The sequence below is a fragment of the Oncorhynchus masou genome, unplaced genomic scaffold (genome assembly GCF_036934945.1).
Source record: "Oncorhynchus masou masou isolate Uvic2021 unplaced genomic scaffold, UVic_Omas_1.1 unplaced_scaffold_2521, whole genome shotgun sequence".
NCBI classification, from domain to species: Eukaryota; Metazoa; Chordata; class Actinopteri; order Salmoniformes; family Salmonidae; genus Oncorhynchus; species Oncorhynchus masou.
Window position 1 is genome coordinate 37,501 of NW_027008971.1, and position 19,156 is coordinate 56,656.

General features: G+C 51.2%; 1 pseudogene; it reads left to right on the forward strand.

Annotated features, from left to right (window-relative positions):
- Positions 1-2,400, forward strand: part of LOC135533618 (actin-related protein 2/3 complex subunit 1A-B-like) — a 10,637-nt pseudogene extending 8,237 nt beyond the window's left edge.
- Positions 2,401-19,156: the final 16,756 nt, after the last annotated feature.

Here is a 19,156-nt window from a genome sequence, read left to right on the forward strand (position 1 = left end):
CTGCACCAGAACTCCATCATGTAGGACACACACACACACACACGGCACCAGAACTCTATCATGTAGGACACACACACACACACACTGCACCAGAACTCTATCACAGTAGGGGACACACACACACACACACACACACTGCACCAGAACTCTATCATGTAGGACACACACACGGCACCAGAACTCTATCATGTAGGACACACACTGCACCCTGTTATATTGTCTCTAATCTAACAAAGGTTTTGAGAATGACACACACAATAATTTCCACAAAGTTTGTTGCTTCAGTGTCTTTAGATATTTTTGTCAGATGTTACTATGGATACTGAAGTATAATTACAAGCATTTCATAAGTGTCAAAGGCTTTTATTGACATGAAGTTGATGTCAATATTTGCAGTGTTGACCCTTCTTTTTCAAGACCTCTGCAATCCGCCCTGGCATGCTGTCAATTAACTTCTGGGCCACATCCTGACTGATGGCAGCCCATTCCTGCAAAGTCAATGCTTGGAGTTTGTCAGAATTTGTGGGTTTTTGTTTGTCCACCCGCCTCTTGAGGATTGATCACAAGTTCTCAATGGGATTTGGGGAGTTTCATGGACCCAAAATAATAATAAGAAGAAGTTGCTCTCGGAGGTGTTGGTTCTTTATTCATGTTCTTAGGCAAATTATGAGTGAGCCCACTCCCTTGGCTGAGAAGCAACCCCACACATGAATGGTCTCAGGATGCTTTACTGTTGACATGACACAGGACTGATGGTAGCGCTCACCTTGTCTTCTCCGGACAAGCTTTTTTCCGGATGCCCCAAACAACTGAAAGGGGATTTATCAGGAGAGAATGACTTTACCCAGTCCTCAGCAGTCCATCCCCTCACTTTTGCAAAATATCAGTCTGTCCCTGATGTTTTTCCTGGAGAAGCGGCTTTGCTGCCCTTCTTGACAACAGGCCATCCTCCAAAAGTCCTTTGCATCACTGTGTGTGCAGATGCACTGTGCAGATGCCCTCACACCTGCCTGCTGCCATTCCTGAGCAAGCTCTGTACTGGTTGTGCCCGATCCCACAGCTGAATTTTAGAGACGGTCCGCGCTTGCTGGACTTTTCTTGGGCGCCTCATGAAGCCTTCTTCACAACAATTGAACCGCTCTCCTTGAAGTTTTGATGATCTGATAAATGGTTGATTTAGGTGCAATCTTACTGGCAGCAATATCCTTACCTGTGAAGCCCTTTTGTGCAAAGCAATGATGACGGCACGTGTTCCCTTGCAGGTAACCATGGTTGACAGAGGAAGAACAATGATTCCAAGCACCACCCTCCTTTTGAAACTTCCAGTCTGTTATTTGAACTCAATCAGCATGACAGAGTGATCTTCAGCCTTGTCCTCGTCAACACTCACACCTGTGTTAATGAGAGAATCACTGAGAGGATGTCAGCTAGTCCTTTTGTGTCAGGGCTGAAATGCAATGGAAATGTTTTTTTTTTGGGGTTTCAGTTCATTTTTATGGCAAAGAGGGACTTTGCAATTAATTGCAGCTCATCTGATCATTCTTCATAAGATTCTGGAGTATATGCAAACTGCATCATCACTGAGGCAGCAGACTTGGTGAAAATTAATATTTGTGTCTCAACTTTTGGCCACAACTGTAGTTTATCTATGAGGAGACCAGAGGGACTGACTGACCCTGAAAATTAATATTTGTGTCTCTCCTCTCAAGTCTCTTTGAGGAGACCCACTGACTGTCTCTCCTCCAGTCAAGTCTTATCTATGAGGGAGACCAGAGGGACTGTCTGACCCTGTTCTATTGTCTCCCTCCAGTCAAGTCTGACCCTGTTCTATCTCTGAGGGAGACCAGAGGGACTGTCTGACCCTGTTCTATTGTCTCTCCTCCAGTCAAGTCTCTATCTATGAGGGAGACCAGAGGGACTGACTGACCCTGTTCTATTGTCTCTCCTCCAGTCAAGTCAGAGGGACTGACTACCCTGTTCTATGAGGGAGACCAGAGGACTGTCTGACCCCTATTGTCTCTCATTGTCTCTATGAGGGAGACCAGAGGGACTGTCTGTCTGTCTCTCCTGTCAAGTCTCTATCTATGTCTCTGTTCTATTGTCTCCCAGTCAAGTCTCTATCTATGAGGGAGACCAGAGGGACTGACTGACCCTGTTCTATTGTCTCTCCTCCAGTCAAGTCTCTATCTATGAGGGAGACCAGAGGGACTGTCTGTCTGACCTGTTCTATTGTCTCTCCTCCAGTCAAGTCTCTGTATATGAGGGAGACCAGAGGGACTGACTGACCCTGTTCTATTGTCTCTCCTCCAGTCAAGTCTCTATCTATGAGGAGACCAGAGGACTGTCGTAAGTTCTGCACCACGGGCATCGATGGGAGCGATGACCATCTGGGACTTCAAGGTAACAGACACAGAGACACACAAACACACACACACACAGAGACACACACACAGCACACACACATACAGAGAGAGACACATTCCTGGTCAGGTTCATTAATTAGTTGTCATCACATTGTGATTTTTCAATCCTTATAGTAGAATGTAATTAATGATATTCACTGGAATGAAATGTTGACGAGGACAACATGGCCCCCAGCTGTAGACCAGCCTTAGTCAGTAGACTGGTGACTCTGTTAGACAAGACAAACATGGCCCCCAGCTGAAGACCAGCCTTAGTCAGTAGACTGGTGACTCTGTTATTGACAGGACAACATGGCCCCCAGCTGAAGACCAGCCTTTAGTCAGTAGACTGGTGACTCTGTTATTGACAGGACAACATGGCCCCCAGCTGTAGACCAGCCTTAGTCAGAGACTTGACAGACAACATGGTGACTCTGTTATTGACTGGTGACTCTGTTATGGCCCCCAGCTGAAGACCAGCCTTAGTCAGTAGACTGGTGACTCTGTTATTTGACAGGACAACATGGCCCCCAGCTGAAGACCAGCCTTAGTCAGTAGACTGGTGACTCTGTTATTGACAGGACAACATGGCCCCCAGCTGTAGACCAGCCTTAGTCAGTAGACTGGTGACTCTGTTATTGACAGGACAACATGGCCCCCAGCTGTAGACCAGCCTTAGTCAGTAGACTGGTGACTCTGTTATTGACAGGACAACATGGCCCCCAGCTGAAGACCAGCCTTAGTCAGTAGACTGACAGACAACATGGAGCTCTCAGTTATTGACAGGACAACATGGCCCCAGCTGAAGACCAGCCTTAGTCAGTAGACTGGTGACTCTGTTAGACTGGACAACATGGCCCCCAGCTGTAGACCAGCCTTAGTCAGTAGACTGGTGACTCTGACAGGACAACATGGCCCCCCAGCTGAAGACCAGCCTTAGTCAGTAGACTGGTGACTCTGTTATTGACAGGACAACATGGCCCCCAGCTGAAGACCAGCCTTAGTCAGTAGACTGGTGACTCTGGCCCCCAGCTGAAGGACAACTGGTGACTTGTTAGACAGACAACATGGCTCCCAGCTGAAGACCAGCCTTAGTCAGTAGACTGGTGACTCTGTGACAACATGGCCCCCAGCTGTTGCAGACTGGGTGACTGTTATTGGACAACATGGCCCCCAGCTGAAGACCAGCCTTAGTCAGTAGACTGGTGACTCTGTTAGACAGGACAACATGGCCCCCAGCTGAAGACCAGCCTTAGTCAGTAGACTGGTGACTCTGTTAGACAGGACAACATGGCCCCCAGCTGTGACCAGGACAACATGGCCCCCAGCTGTAGACCAGCCTTAGTCAGTAGACTGGTGACTCTGTTATTGACAGGACAACATGGCCCCCAGCTGAAGACCAGCCTTAGTCAGTAGACTGGTGACTCTGTTATTAACAGGACAACATAGCCCCCAGCTGAAGACCAGCCTTAGTCAGTAGACTGGTGACTCTGTTATTGACAGGACAACATGGCCCCCAGCTGTAGACCAGCCTTAGTCAGTAGACTGGTGACTCTGTTATTGACAGGACAACATGGCCCCCAGCTGAAGACCAGCCTTGGCCCCCAGCTGTCAGTAGACTGGTGACTCTGACAGGACAACATGGCCCACAGCTGAAGACCAGCCTTAGTCAGTAGACTGGTGACTCTGTTATTGACAGGACAACATGGCCCCCAGCTGAAGACCAGCCTTTCAGTAGACTGGTGAGTAGACAGACAACTGGTGACCAGCCTCTAGACTGGTGACTCTGACAGGACAACATGGCGGCCAGCTGAAGACCAGCCTTAGTCAGTAGACAGGACAACATGGCCCCCAGCTGAAGACTCTGTTGACTCTGTTAGACAGGACAACATGGCCCCCAGCTGTAGACCAGCCTTAGTCAGTAGACTGGTGACTCTGTTATTGACAGGACAACATGGCCCCCAGCTGTAGACCAGCCTTAGTCAGTAGACTGGTGACTCTGTTATTGACAGGACAACATGGCCCCCAGCTGAAGACCAGCCTTAGTCAGTAGACTGGTGACTCTGTTATTGACAGGACAACATGGCCCCCAGCTGAAGACCAGCCTTAGTCAGTAGACTGGTGACTCTGTTATTGACAGGACAACATGGCCCCCAGCTGAAGACCAGCCTTAGTCAGTAGACTGGTGACTCTGTTATTGACAGGACAACATGGCCCCCAGCTGTAGACCAGCCTTAGTCAGTAGACTGGTGACTCTGTTATTGACAGGACAACATGGCTCCCAGCTGAGTAGACCAGCCTTAGTCAGTAGACTGGTGACTCTGTTATTGACAGGACAACATGGCCCCCAGCTGAAGACCAGCCTTTAGTCAGTAGACTGGTGACTCTGTTATTGACAGGACAACATGGCCCCCAGCTGAAGACCAGCCTTAGTCAGTAGACTGGTGACTCTGTTATTGACAGGACAACATGGCCCCCAGCTGTAGACCAGCCTTAGTCAGTAGACTGGTGACTCTGTTATTGACAGGACAACATGGCCCCCAGCTGTAGACCAGCCTTAGTCAGTAGACTGGTGACTCTGTTATTGACAGGACAACATGGCCCCCAGCTGTAGACCAGCCTTAGTCAGTAGACTGGTGACTCTGTTATTGACAGGGACAACATGGCCCCCAGCTGAAGACCAGCCTTAGTCAGTAGACTGGTGACTCTGTTATTGACAGGACAACATGGCCCCCAGCTGTAGACCAGCCTTAGTCAGTAGACTCTGACAGACAACATGGCCCCCAGCTGAAGACCAGCCTTAGTTAGATTGACTGTTATTGGACAACATGGCCCCCAGCTGTAGACCAGCCTTAGTCAGTAGACTGGTGACTCTTTTATTGACAGGACAACATGGCCCCCAGCTGTAGACCAGCCTTAGTCAGTAGACTGGTGACTCTGTTATTGACAGTACAACATGGCCCCCAGCTGAAGACCAGCCTTTAGTCAGTAGACTGGTGACTCTGTTATTGACAGGACAACATGTGGCCCCAGCTGAAGACCAGCCTTAGTCAGTAGACTGGTGACTCTGTTATTGACAGGACAACATGGCCCCCCAGTCAGTAGACTGGTGACTCTGACAGGACAACATGGCCCCCAGCTGAAGACCAACCTTAGTCAGTAGACTGGTGACTCTGTTAGGACAGGACAACATGGCCCCCAGCTGAAGACCAGCCTTAGTCAGTAGACTGGTGACTCTGTTAGACAGGACAACATGGCCCCCAGCTGAAGACCAGCCTTAGTCAGTAGACTGGTGACTCTGTTATTGACAGGACAACATGGCCCCCAGCTGAAGACCAGCCTTAGTCAGTAGACTGGTGACTCTGTTATTGACAGGACAACATGGCCCCCAGCTGAAGACCAGCCTTAGTCAGTAGACAACATGGTGACTCTAGACTGGTGACTCTGACAGGACAACATGGCCCCCAGCTGTAGACCAGCCTTAGTCAGTAGACTGTTGACTCTGTTATTGACAGGACAACATGGCCCCAGCTGAAGACCAGCCTTAGTCAGTAGACTGGTGACTCTGTTAGACAGGACAACATGGCCCCCAGCTGAAGACCAGCCTTAGTCAGTAGACTGGTGACTCTGTTATTGACAGGACAACATGGCCCCCAGCTGTAGACCAGCCTTAGTCAGTAGACTGGTGACTCTGTTATTGACAGGACAACATGGCCCCCAGCTGTAGACCAACCTTAGTCAGTAGACTGGTTACTCTGTTATTGACAGGACAACATGGCCCCTAGCTGAAGACCAGCCTTAGTCAGTAGACTGGTGACTCTGTTATTGACAGGACAACATGGCCCCCAGCTGAAGACCAGCCTTAGTCAGTAGACTGGTGACTCTGTTATTGACAGGACAACATGGCCCCCAGCTGTAGACCAGCCTAGTCAGTCTGGTGACTCTGTAGACAACTGGTGAGTCTCTGACAGGACAACATGGCCCCCAGCTGAAGACCAGCCTTAGTCAGTAGACTGGTGACTCTGTTATTGACAGGACAACATGGCCCCCAGCTGAAGACCAGCCTTAGTCAGTAGACTGGTGACTCTGTTAGACAGGACAACATGGCCCCCAGCTGAAGACCAGCCTTAGTCAGTAGACTGGTGACTCTGTTATTGACAGGACAACATGGCCCCCAGCTGAAGACCAGCCTTAGTCAGTAGACTGGTGACTCTGTTATTGACAGGACAACATGGCCCCCAGCTGTAGACCAGCCTTAGTCAGTAGACTGGTGACTCTGTTATTGACAGGACAGCATGGCCCCCAGCTGAAGACCAGCCTTAGTCAGTAGACAACTGGCCCCCAGGTGACTTAGTCTAGTTGACAGGACAACATGGCCCCCAGCTGAAGACCAGCCTTAGTCAGTAGACTGGTGACTCTGTTATTGACAGGACAACATGGCCCCCAGCTGAAGACCAGCCTTAGTCAGTAGACTGGTGACTCTGTTGATGACAGGACAACATGGCCCCCAGCTGAAGACCAGCCTTAGTCAGTAGACTGGTGACTCTGTTATTGACAGGACAACATGGCCCCCAGCTGTAGACCAGCCTTAGTCAGTAGACTGGTGACTCTGACAACATTCAGCTTGAGTCAGTAGAGGACAACATGGCCCCCAGCTGAAGACCAGCCTTAGTCAGTAGACTGGTGACTCTGTTATTGACAGGACAACATGGCCCCCAGCTGTAGACCAGCCTTAGTCAGTAGACTGGGTGACTCTGTTATTGACAGGACAACATGGCCCCCAGCTGTAGACCAACCTTAGTCAGTAGACTGGTGACTCTGTTAGACAGGACAACATGGCCCCCAGCTGAAGACCAGCCTTAGTCAGTAGACTGTGACTCTGTTAGACAGGACAACATGGCCCCCAGCTGTAGACCAGCCTTAGTCAGTAGACTGGTGACTCTGTTAGACAGGACAACATGGCCCCCAGCTGAAGACCAGCCTTAGTCAGTAGACTGGACAACATGAGCTGTAGACCAGCCTGACTGGTGACTCTGTTGACAGGACAACATGGCTCCCAGCTGTAGACCAGCCTTAGTCAGTAGACTGGTGACTCTGTTATTGACAGGACAACATGGCCCCCAGCTGTAGACCAGCCTTAGTCAGTAGACTGGTGACTCTGTTATTGACAGGACAACATGGCCCCCAGCTGAAGACCAGCCTTAGTCAGTAGACTGGACAACATGGACTCTGTCAGTAGACTGGTGACTCTGTTATTGGACAACATGGCCCCAGCTGTAGACCAGCCTTAGTCAGTAGACTGGTGACTCTGTTATTGACAGGACAACATGGCCCCCAGCTGTAGACCAGCCTTAGTCAGTAGACTGGTGACTCTGTTATTGACAGGACAACATGGCCCCCAGCTGAAGACCAGCCTTAGTCAGGCAGACTGGTGACTCTGTTATTGACAGGACAACATGGCCCCCTGAAGACCCAGCCTTAGTCAGTAGACTGGGTGACTCTGTTAGACAGGTAGACCAGCCTTAGTCAGTAGACTGGTGACTCTGTTATTGACAGGACAACATGGCCCCCAGCTGAAGACCAGCCTTAGTCAGTAGACTGGTGACTCTGTTATTGACAGGACAACATGGCCCCAGCTGAAGACCAGCCTTAGTCAGTAGACTGGTGACTCTGCCCCCAGTGAAGACCACTTAGTCAGTAGACTTACTCTGTTAGACAGGACAACATGGCCCCCAGCTGTAGACCAGCCTTAGTCAGTAGACTGGTGACTCTGGACAGGACAACATGGCCCCCAGTGAAGACTCTGTTGACTCTGTTAGACAGGACAACATGGCCCCCAGCTGAAGACCAGCCTTAGTCAGTAGACTGGTGACTCTGTTATTGACAGAGGACAACATGGCCCCCAGCTGAAGACCAGCCTTAGTCAGTAGACTGGTGACTCTGTTATTGACAGGACAACATGGCCCCCAGCTGAAGACCAGCCTTAGTCAGTAGACTGGTGACTCTGTTAGACAGGACAACATGGCCCCCAGCTGTAGACCAGCCTTAGTCAGTAGACTGGGTGACTCTGTTATTGACAGGACAACATGGCCCCCAGCTGAAGACCAGCCTTAGTCAGTAGACTGGTGACTCTGTTATTGACAGGACAACATGGCCCCCAGCTGAAGACCAGCCTTAGTCAGTAGACTGGTGACTCTGTTAGACAGGACAACATGGCCCCCAGCTGAAGACCAGCCTTAGTCAGTAGACTGGTGACTCTGTTAGACAGGACAACATGGCCCCCAGCTGAAGACCAGCCTTAGTCAGTAGACTGGTGACTCTGTTAGACAGGACAACATGGCCCCCAGCTGAAGACCAGCCTTAGTCAGTAGACTGGTGACTCTGTTATTGACAGGACAACATGGCCCCCAGCTGAAGACCAGCCTTAGTCAGTAGACTGGTGACTCTGTTATTGACAGGACAACATGGCCCCCAGCTGTAGACCAGCCTTAGTCAGTAGACTGGTGACTCTGTTATTGACAGGACAACATGGCCCCCAGCTGTAAGACCAGCCTTAGTCAGTAGACTGGTGACTCTGTTATTGACAGGACAACATGGCCCCCAGCTGAAGACCAGCCTTAGTCAGTAGACTGGTGACTCTGTTATTGACAGGACAACATGGCCCCCAGCTGAAGACCAGCCTTAGTCAGTAGACTGGTGACTCTGTTATTGACAGGACAACATGGCCCCCAGCTGTAGACCAGCCTTAGTCAGTAGACTGGTGACTCTGTTATTGACAGGACAACATGGCCCCCAGCTGAAGACCAGCCTTAGTCAGTAGACTGGTGACTCTGTTATTGACAGGACAACATGGCCCCCAGCTGTAGACCAGCCTTAGTCAGTAGACTGGTGACTCTGTTATTGACAGGACAACATGGCCCCCAGCTGTAGACCAGCCTTAGTCAGTAGACTGGTGACTCTGTTATTGACAGGACAACATGGCCCCCAGCTGAAGACCAGCCTTAGTCAGTAGACTGGTGACTCTGTTATTGACAGGACAACATGGCCCCCAGCTGTAGACCAGCCTTAGTCAGTAGACTGGTGACTCTGTTATTGACAGGACAACATGGCCCTCAGCTGAAGACCAGCCTTAGTCAGTAGACTGGTGACTCTGTTATTGACAGGACAACATGGCCCCCAGCTGAAGACCAGCCTTAGTCAGTAGACTGGTGACTCTGTTATTGACAGACAACATGGCCCCCAGCTGTAGACCAGCCTTAGTCAGTAGACTGGTGACTCTGTTAGACAGGACAACATGGCCCCCAGCTGTAGACCAGCCTTAGTCAGTAGACTGGTGACTCTGTTATTGACAGGACAACATGGCCCCCAGCTGAAGACCAGCCTTAGTCAGTAGACTGGTGACTCTGTTATGACAGGACAACATGGCCCCCAGCTGAAGACCAGCCTTAGTCAGTAGACTGGTGACTCTGTTATTGACAGGACAACATGGCCCCCAGCTGTAGACCAGCCTTAGTCAGTAGACTGGTGACTCTGTTAGACAGGACAACATGGCCCCCAGCTGAAGACCAGCCTTAGTCAGTAGACTGGTGACTCTGTTAGACAGGACAACATGGCCCCCAGCTGTAGACCAGCCTTAGTCAGTAGACTGGTGACTCTGTTATTGACAGGACAACATGGCCCCAGCTGAAGACCAGCCTTAGTCAGTAGACTGGTGACTCTGTTATTGACAGGACAACATGGCCCCCAGCTGTAGACCAGCCTTAGTCAGTAGACTGGTGACTCTGTTATTGACAGGACAACATGGCCCCCAGCTGAAGACCAGCCTTAGTCAGTAGACTGGTGACTCTGTTATTGACAGGACAACATGGCCCCCAGCTGTAGACCAGCCTTAGTCAGTAGACTGGTGACTCTGTTAGACAGGACAACATGGCCCCCAGCTGTAGACCAGCCTTAGTCAGTAGACTGGTGACTCTGTTATTGACAGGACAACATGGCCCCCAGCTGTAGACCAGCCTTAGTCAGTAGACTGGTGACTCTGTTATTGACAGGACAACATGGCCCCCAGCTGAAGACCAGCCTTAGTCAGTAGACTGGTGACTCTGTTAGACAGGACAACATGGCCCCCAGCTGTAGACCAGCCTTAGTCAGTAGACTGGTGACTCTGTTATTGACAGGACAACATGGCCCCCAGCTGTAGACCAGCCTTAGTCAGTAGACTGGTGACTCTGTTATTGACAGGACAACATGGCCCCCAGCTGAAGACCAGCCTTAGTCAGTAGACTGGTGACTCTGTTATTGACAGGACAACATGGCCCCCAGCTGAAGACCAGCCTTAGTCAGTAGACTGGTGACTCTGTTAGACAGGACAACATGGCCCCCAGCTGAAGACCAGCCTTAGTCAGTAGACTGGTGACTCTGTTATTGACAGGACAACATGGCCCCCAGCTGAAGACCAGCCTTAGTCAGTAGACTGGTGACTCTGTTATTGACAGGACAACATGGCCCCCAGCTGAAGACCAGCCTTAGTCAGTAGACTGGTGACTCTGTTATTATTGGTCAGGACAACATGGCCCCCAGCTGAAGACCAGCCTTAGTCAGTAGACTGGTGACTCTGTTATTGACAGGACAACATGGCCCCAGCTGAAGACCAGCCTTAGTCAGTAGACTGGTGACTCTGTTATTGACGAGGACAACATGGCCCCCAGCTGAAGACCAGCCTTAGTCAGTAGACTGGTGACTCTGTTATTGACAGGACAACATGGCCCCCAGCTGAAGACCAGCCTTAGTCAGTAGACTGGTGACTCTGTTATTGACAGGACAACATGGCCCCCAGCTGAAGACCAGCCTTAGTCAGTAGACTGGTGACTCTGTTATTGACAGGACAACATGGCCCCCAGCTGAAGACCAGCCTTAGTCAGTAGACTGGTGACTCTGTTATTGACAGGACAACATGGCCCCCAGCTGAAGACCAGCCTTAGTCAGTAGACTGGTGACTCTGTTAGACAGGACAACATGGCCCCCAGCTGTAGACCAGCCTTAGTCAGTAGACTGGTGACTCTGTTATTGACAGGACAACATGGCCCCCAGCTGAAGACCAGCCTTAGTCAGTAGACTGGTGACTCCAACATGGCCCCCAGCTGAAGACCAGCCTTAGTCAGTAGACTGGTGACTCTGTTATTGACAGGACAACATGGCCCAGCTGAAGACCAGCTTGTCAGTAGACTGGTGACTCTGTTATTGACAGGACAACATGGCCTCCATGAACCAGCCTTAGTCAGTAGAGCTGGTGACTCTGTTATTGACAGGACAACTGTTATTGACAGGACAACATGGCCCCCAGCTGAAGACCAGCCTTAGTCAGTAGACTGGTGACTCTGTTAGACAGGACAACATGGCCCCCAGCTGAAGACCAGCCTTAGTCAGTAGACTGGTGACTCTGTTATTGACAGGACAACATGGCCCCCAGCTGAAGACCAGCCTTAGTCAGTAGACTGGTGACTCTGTTATTGAGGTGACTCTGTTATTGACAGGACAACATGGCCCCCAGCTGAAGACCAGCCTTAGTCAGTAGACTGGTGACTCTGTTATTGACAGGACAACATGGCCCCCAGCTGAAGACCAGCCTTAGTCAGTAGACTGGTGACTCTGTTAGACAGGACAACATGGCCCCCAGCTGAAGACCAGCCTTAGTCAGTAGACTGGTGACTCTGTTATTGACAGGACAACATGGCCCCCAGCTGAAGACCAGCCTTAGTCAGTAGACTGGTGACTCTGTTAGACAGGACAACATGGCCCCCAGCTGAAGACCAGCCTTAGTCAGTAGACTGGTGACTCTGTTATTGACAGGACAACATGGCCCCCAGCTGAAGACCAGCCTTAGTCAGTAGACTGGTGACTCTGTTAGACAGTGACTCTGTTATTGACAGGACAACATGGCTCCAGGCTGTGGACCAGCCTTAGTCAGTGAGACTGGCAAACTCTGTTAGACAGGACTCTGTCAGGACAACATGGCCCCCAGCTGAAGACCAGCCTTAGTCAGTAGACTGGTGACTCTGTTATTGACAGGACAACATGGCCCCCAGCTGAAGACCAGCCTTAGTCAGTAGACTGGTGACTCTGTTATTGACAGGACAACATGGCCCCCAGCTGAAGACCAGCCTTAGTCAGTAGACTGGTGACTCTGTTAGACAGGACAACATGGCCCCCAGCTGTAGACCAGCCTTAGTCAGTAGACTGGTGACTCTGTTATTGACAGGACAACATGGCCCCCAGCTGAAGACCAGCCTTAGTCAGTAGACTGGTGACTCTGTTATTGACAGGACAACATGGCCCCCAGCTGAAGACCAGCCTTAGTCAGTAGACTGGTGACTCTGTTAGACAGGACAACATGGCCCCCAGCTGAAGACCAGCCTTAGTCAGTAGACTGGTGACTCTGTTATTGACAGGACAACATGGCCCCCAGCTGTAGACCAGCCTTAGTCAGTAGACTGGTGACTCTGTTATTGACAGGACAACATGGCCCCCAGCTGAAGACCACCTTGGTCAGACTGGTGACCGTGCGCTGACAGGACAACACGGCCCGCTGAAGACCAGCCTTAGTCAGTAGACTGGTGACTCTGTTAGACAGACAACATGGCCCCCAGCTGAAGACCAGCTTTCCTTTAGTCAGTAGACTGGTGACTCTGTTATTGACAGGACAACATGGCCCCCAGCTGTAGACCAGCCTTAGTCAGTAGACTGGTGACTCTGTTATTGATACAGGACAACATGGCCCCCCAGCTGAAGACCAGCCTTAGTCAGTAGATCAGTGACTGTTGGACAGACAGACAACATGGCCCCCAGCTGTAGACCAGCCTTAGTCAGTAGACTGGTGACTCTGTTAGACAGGACAACATGGCCCCCAGCTGTAGACCAGCCTTAGTCAGTAGACTGGTGACTCTGTTGGTTGACAGGACAACATGGCCCCCAGCTGAAGACCAGCCTTAGTCAGTAGACTGGTGACTCTGTTATTGACAGGACAACATGGCCCCCAGCTGTAGACCAGCCTTAGTCAGTAGACTGGTGACTCTGTTATTGACAGACAACATGGCCCCAGCCGTAGACCAGCCTTAGTCAGTAGACTGGTGACTCTGTTAGACAGGACAACATGGCCCCCAGCTGAAGACCAGCCTTAGTCAGTAGACTGGTGACTCTGTTATTGACAGTGGGACAACATGGCCCCAGCTGAAGACCAGCCTTAGTCAGTAGACTGGTGACTCTGTTATTGACAGGACAACATGGCCCCCAGCTGAAGACCAGCCTTTAGTCAGTAGACTGGTGACTGGATGGTGGACAAATATGGCCCCAGCTGAAGACCAGCCTTAGTCAGTAGACTGGTGACTATTGACAGGACAACATGGCCCCCAGCTGAAGACCAACCTTAGTCAGTAGACTGGTGACTCTGTTATTGACAGGACAACATGGCCCCCAGCTGTAGACCAGCCTTAGTCAGTAGACTGGTGACTCTGTTATTGACAGGACAACATGGCCCCCAGCTGTAGACCAGCCTTAGTCAGTAGACTGGTGACTTGTTAGACAGGACAACATGGCCCCCAGCTGTAGACCAGCCTTAGTCAGTAGACTGGTGACTCTGTTATTGACAGGACAACATGGCCCCCAGCTGTAGACCAGCCTTAGTCAGTAGACTGGTGACTCTGACAGACAACATGGCCCCCAGCTGAAGACCAGCCTTAGTCAGTAGACTGGCTGACAGGACAACATCTCCAGTTATTGACAGACAGACAACATGGCCCCCAGCTGAAGACCAGCCTTAGTCAGCAGACTGGTGACTCTGTTATTGACAGGACAACATGGCCCCCAGCTGAAGACCAGCCTTAGTCAGTAGACTGGGACTCTGTTATTGACAGGATAACATGGCCCCCAGCTGTAGACCAGCCTTAGTCAGTAGACTGGTGGCTCTGTTATTGACAGGACAACATGGGTCCCAGCTGAAGACCAGCCTTAGTCAGTAGACTGGTGACTCTGTTATTGACAGGGACAACATGGCCCCCAGCTGAAGACCAGCCTTAGTCAGTAGACTGGTGACTCTGTTATTGACAGGACAACATGGCCCCCAGCTGAAGACCAGCCTTAGTCAGTAGACTGGTGACTCTGTTATTGACAGGACAACATGGCCCCCCAGCTGTAGACCAAGCCTTGAGTCATGGTAGTACCAGCCCAGTCAGCAGACTGACTCTGTTATTGACAGGACAACATGGCCCCCAGCTAGACCAGCCTTAGTCAGTAGACTGGTGACTCTGTTAGACAGGACAACATGGCCCCCAGCTGTAGACCAGCCTTAGTCAGTAGACTGGTGACTCTGTTATTGACAGGACCACATGGCCCCAGCTGAAGACCAGCCTTAGTCAGTAGACTGGTGACTCTGTTATTGACAGGACAACATGGCCCCCAGCTGTAGACCAGCCTTAGTCAGTAGACTGGTGACTCTGTTATTGACAGGACAACATGGCTCCCAGCTGGAAGACCAGCCTTAGTCAGTAGACTGTGACTCTGTTAGACAGACAACATGGCCCCCAGCTGTAGACCAGCCTTAGTCAGTAGACTGGTGACTCTGTTATTGACAGGGACAACATGGCCCCCAGCTGAAGACCAGCCTTAGTCAGTAGACTGGTGACTCTGTTAGACAGGACAACATGGCCCCCAGCTGTAGACCAGCCTTAGTCAGTAGACTGGTGACTCTGTTAGACAGGACAACATGGCTCCCCAGCTGAAGACCAGCCTTAGTCAGTAGACTGGTGACTCTGACAGGACAACATGGCCCTCAGCTGAAGACCAGCCTTAGTCAGTAGACTGGTGACTCTGTTATTGACAGGACAACATGGCCCCCAGCTGAAGACCAGCCTTAGTCAGTAGACTGTGACTCTGTTATTGACAGGACAACATGGCCCCCAGCTGTAGACCAGCCTTAGTCAGTAGACTGTGACTCTGTTATTGACAGGACAACATGGCCCCCAGCTGAAGACCAGCCTTAGTCAGTAGACTGGTGACTCTGTTATTGACAGGACAACATGGCCCCCAGCTGAAGACCAGCCTTAGTCAGTAGACTGGTGACTCTGTTAGACAGGACAACATGGCCCCCAGCTGTAGACCAGCTTAGTCAGTAGACCGGTGACTCTGTTATTGACGGCCACAGACAACATGGCCCCCAGCTGAAGACCAGCCTTAGTCAGTAGACTGGTGACTCTGTTATTGACAGGACAACATGGCCCCCAGCTGAAGACCAGCCTTAGTCAGTAGACTGGTGACTCTGACAGGACAACATGGCCCCCAGCTGAAGACCAGCCTTTAGTCAGTAGACTGGTGACTCTGTTATTGACAGGACAACATGGCCCCCAGCTGAAGACCAGCCTTAGTCAGTAGACTGGGACTCTGTTATTGACAGACAACATGGCCCCCAGCTGAAGACCAGCCTTAGTCAGTAGACTGGTGACTCTGTTATTGACAGGACAACATGGCTCCCAGCTGAAGACCAGCCTTAGTCAGTAGACTGGTGACTCTGTTATTGACAGACAACATGGCCCCCAGCTGAAGACCAGCCTTAGTCAGTAGACTGGTGACTCTGTTATTGACAGGACAACATGGCCCCCAGCTGAAGACCAGCCTTAGTCAGTAGACTGGTGACTCTGTTAGACAGGACAACATGGCCCCCAGCTGAAGACCAGCTTAGTCAGTAGACTGGTGACTCTGTTATTGACAGACAACATGGCCCCCAGCTGAAGACCAGCCTTAGTCAGTAGACTGGTGACTCTGTTATTGACAGACAACATGGCCCCCAGCTGAAGACCAGCCTTAGTCAGTAGACTGGTGACTCTGTTATTGACAGGACAACATGGCCCCCAGCTGAAGACCGGCCTTAGTCAGTAGACTGGTGACTCTGTTACTGACAGGACAACATGGCCCCCAGCTGTAGACCAGCCTTAGTCAGTAGACTGGGCTGAAGACCAGCCTCTGGTTATTGACAGGACAACATGGCCCCCAGCTGAAGACCAGCCTTAGTCAGTAGACTGGTGACTCTGTTATTGACAGGACAACATGGCCCCCAGCTGAAGACCAGCCTTAGTCAGTAGACTGGTGACTCTGTTATTGACAGGACAACATGGCCCCCAGCTGAAGACCAGCCTTAGTCAGCAGACTGGTGACTCTGTTATTGACAGGACAACATGGCCCCCAGCTGTAGACCAGCCTTAGTCAGTAGACTGGTGACTCTGTTATTGACAGGACAACATGGCCCCAGCTGTAGACTAGTCAGTAGACCTTGACAGACAACATGGCTCCCAGCTGAAGACCAGCCTTAGTCAGTAGACTGCGACTCTGTTAGACAGGACAACATGGCCCCCAGCTGAAGACCAGCCTTAGTCAGTAGACTGGTGACTGACAGGACAACATGGCCCCCAGCTTAGCCTTAGTCAGCAGACAGACAGACAACATGGCCCCCAGCTGAAGACCAGCCTTAGTCAGTAGACTGGGTGACTCTGTTATTGACAGGACAACATGGCCCCCAGCTGAAGACCAGCTTAGTCAGTAGACTGCGACTCTGTTATTGACAGGACAACATGGCCCCAGCTGAAGACCAGCCTTAGTCAGTAGACTGGTGACTCTTGTTATTGACAGGACAACATGGCCCCCAGCTGAAGAACCAGCCTTAGTCAGTAGACTGGTGACTCTGTTATTGACAGGACAACATGGCCCCCAGCTGAAGACCAGCCTTAGTCAGTAGACTGGTGACTCTGTTAGACAGGACAACATGGCCCCCAGCTGTAGACCAGCCTTAGTCAGTAGACTGGTGACTGTTAGACAGGACAACATGGCCCCCAGCTGAAGACCAGCCTTAGTCAGTAGACTGGTGACTCTGTTATTGACAGGACAACATGGCCCCCAGCTGAAGACCAGCCTTAGTCAGCAGACTGGTGACTCTGTTATTGACAGGGACAACATGGCCCCCAGCTGTAGACCAGCCTTAGTCAGTAGACTGGTGACTCTGTTATTGACAGGACAACATGGCCCCCAGCTGAAGACCAGCCTTAGTCAGTAGACTGGTGACTCTGTTATTGACAGGACAACATGGCCCCCAGCTGAAGACCAGCCTTAGTCAGTAGACTGGTGACTCTGTTATTGACAGGACAACATGGCCCCCAGCTGAAGACCAGCCTTAGTCAGTAGACTGGTGACTCTGACAGGACAACATGGCCCCCAGCTGAAGACCAACCTTAGTCAGTAGACTGGTGACTCTGTTAGACAGGACAACATGGCCCCCAGCTGTAGACCAGCCCTTTAGTCAGTAGACTGGTGACTCTGTTAGACAGGACAACATGGCCCCCAGCTGAAGACCAGCCTTAGTCAGTAGACTGGTGACTCTGTTATTGACAGGACAACATGGCCCCCAGCTGTAGACCAGCCTTAGTCAGTAGACTGGTGACTCTGTTATTGACAGGACAACATGGCCCCCAGCTGAAGACCAGCCTTAGTCAGTAGACTGGTGACTCTGTTATTGACAGGACAACATGGCCCCCAGCTGTAGACCAGCCTTAGTCAGTAGACTGGTGACTCTGTTATTGACAGGACAACATGGCCCCCAGCTGAAGACCAGCCTTAGTCAGTAGACTGGTGACTCTGTTATTGACAGGACAACATGGCCCCCAGCTGTAGACCAGCCTTAGTCAGTAGACTGGTGACTCTGTTATTGACAGGACAACATGGCCCCCAGCTGTAGACCAGCCTTAGTCAGTAGACTGGTGACTCTGTTAGACAGGACAACATGGCCCCCAGCTGAAGACCAGCCTTAGTCAGTAGACTGGTGACTCTGTTATTGACAGGACAACATGGCCCCCAGCTGAAGACCAGCCTTAGTCAGTAGACTGGTGACTCTGTTATTGACAGGACAACATGGCCCCCAGCTGAAGACCAGCCTTAGTCAGTAGACTGGTGACTCTGTTATTGACAGGACAACATGGCCCCCAGCTGTAGACCAGCCTGGTCAGTAGACTGGTGACTCTGTTAGACAGGACAACATGGCCCCAGCTGAAGACCAGCCTTAGTCAGTAGACTGGTGACTGTGTTATTGACAGGACAACATGGCCCTCAGCTGTAGACCAGCCTTAGTCAGTAGACTGGTGACTCTGCTATTGACAGGACAACATGGCCCCCAGCTGAAGACCAGCCTTAGTCAGGGGTAGACTGGTGACTCTGTTAGACAGGACAACATGGCCCCCAGCTGTAGACCAGCCTTAGTCAGTAGACTGGTGACTTGTTATTGACAGGGACAACATGGCCCCCAGCTGAAGACCAGCCTTAGTCAGTAGACTGGTGACTCTGACAGGACAACATGGCCCCCAGCTGAAGACCAGCCTTAGTCAGTAGACTGGTGACTCTGTTAGACAGGACAACATGGCCCCCAGCTGAAGACCAGCCTTAGTCAGTAGACTGGTGACTCTGTTATTGACAGGACAACATGGCCCCCAGCTGAAGACCAGCCTTAGTCAGTAGACTGGTGACTCTGTTATTGACAGGACAACATGGCCCCCAGCTGAAGACCAGCCTTAGTCAGTAGACTGGTGACTCTGTTATTGACAGGACAACATGGCCCCCAACTGTGAAGACCAGCCTAGTCAGTAGACTGGTGACTCTGTTATTGACAGGACAACATGGCCCCCAGCTGAAGACCAGCCTTAGTCAGTAGACTGGTGACTCTGTTATTG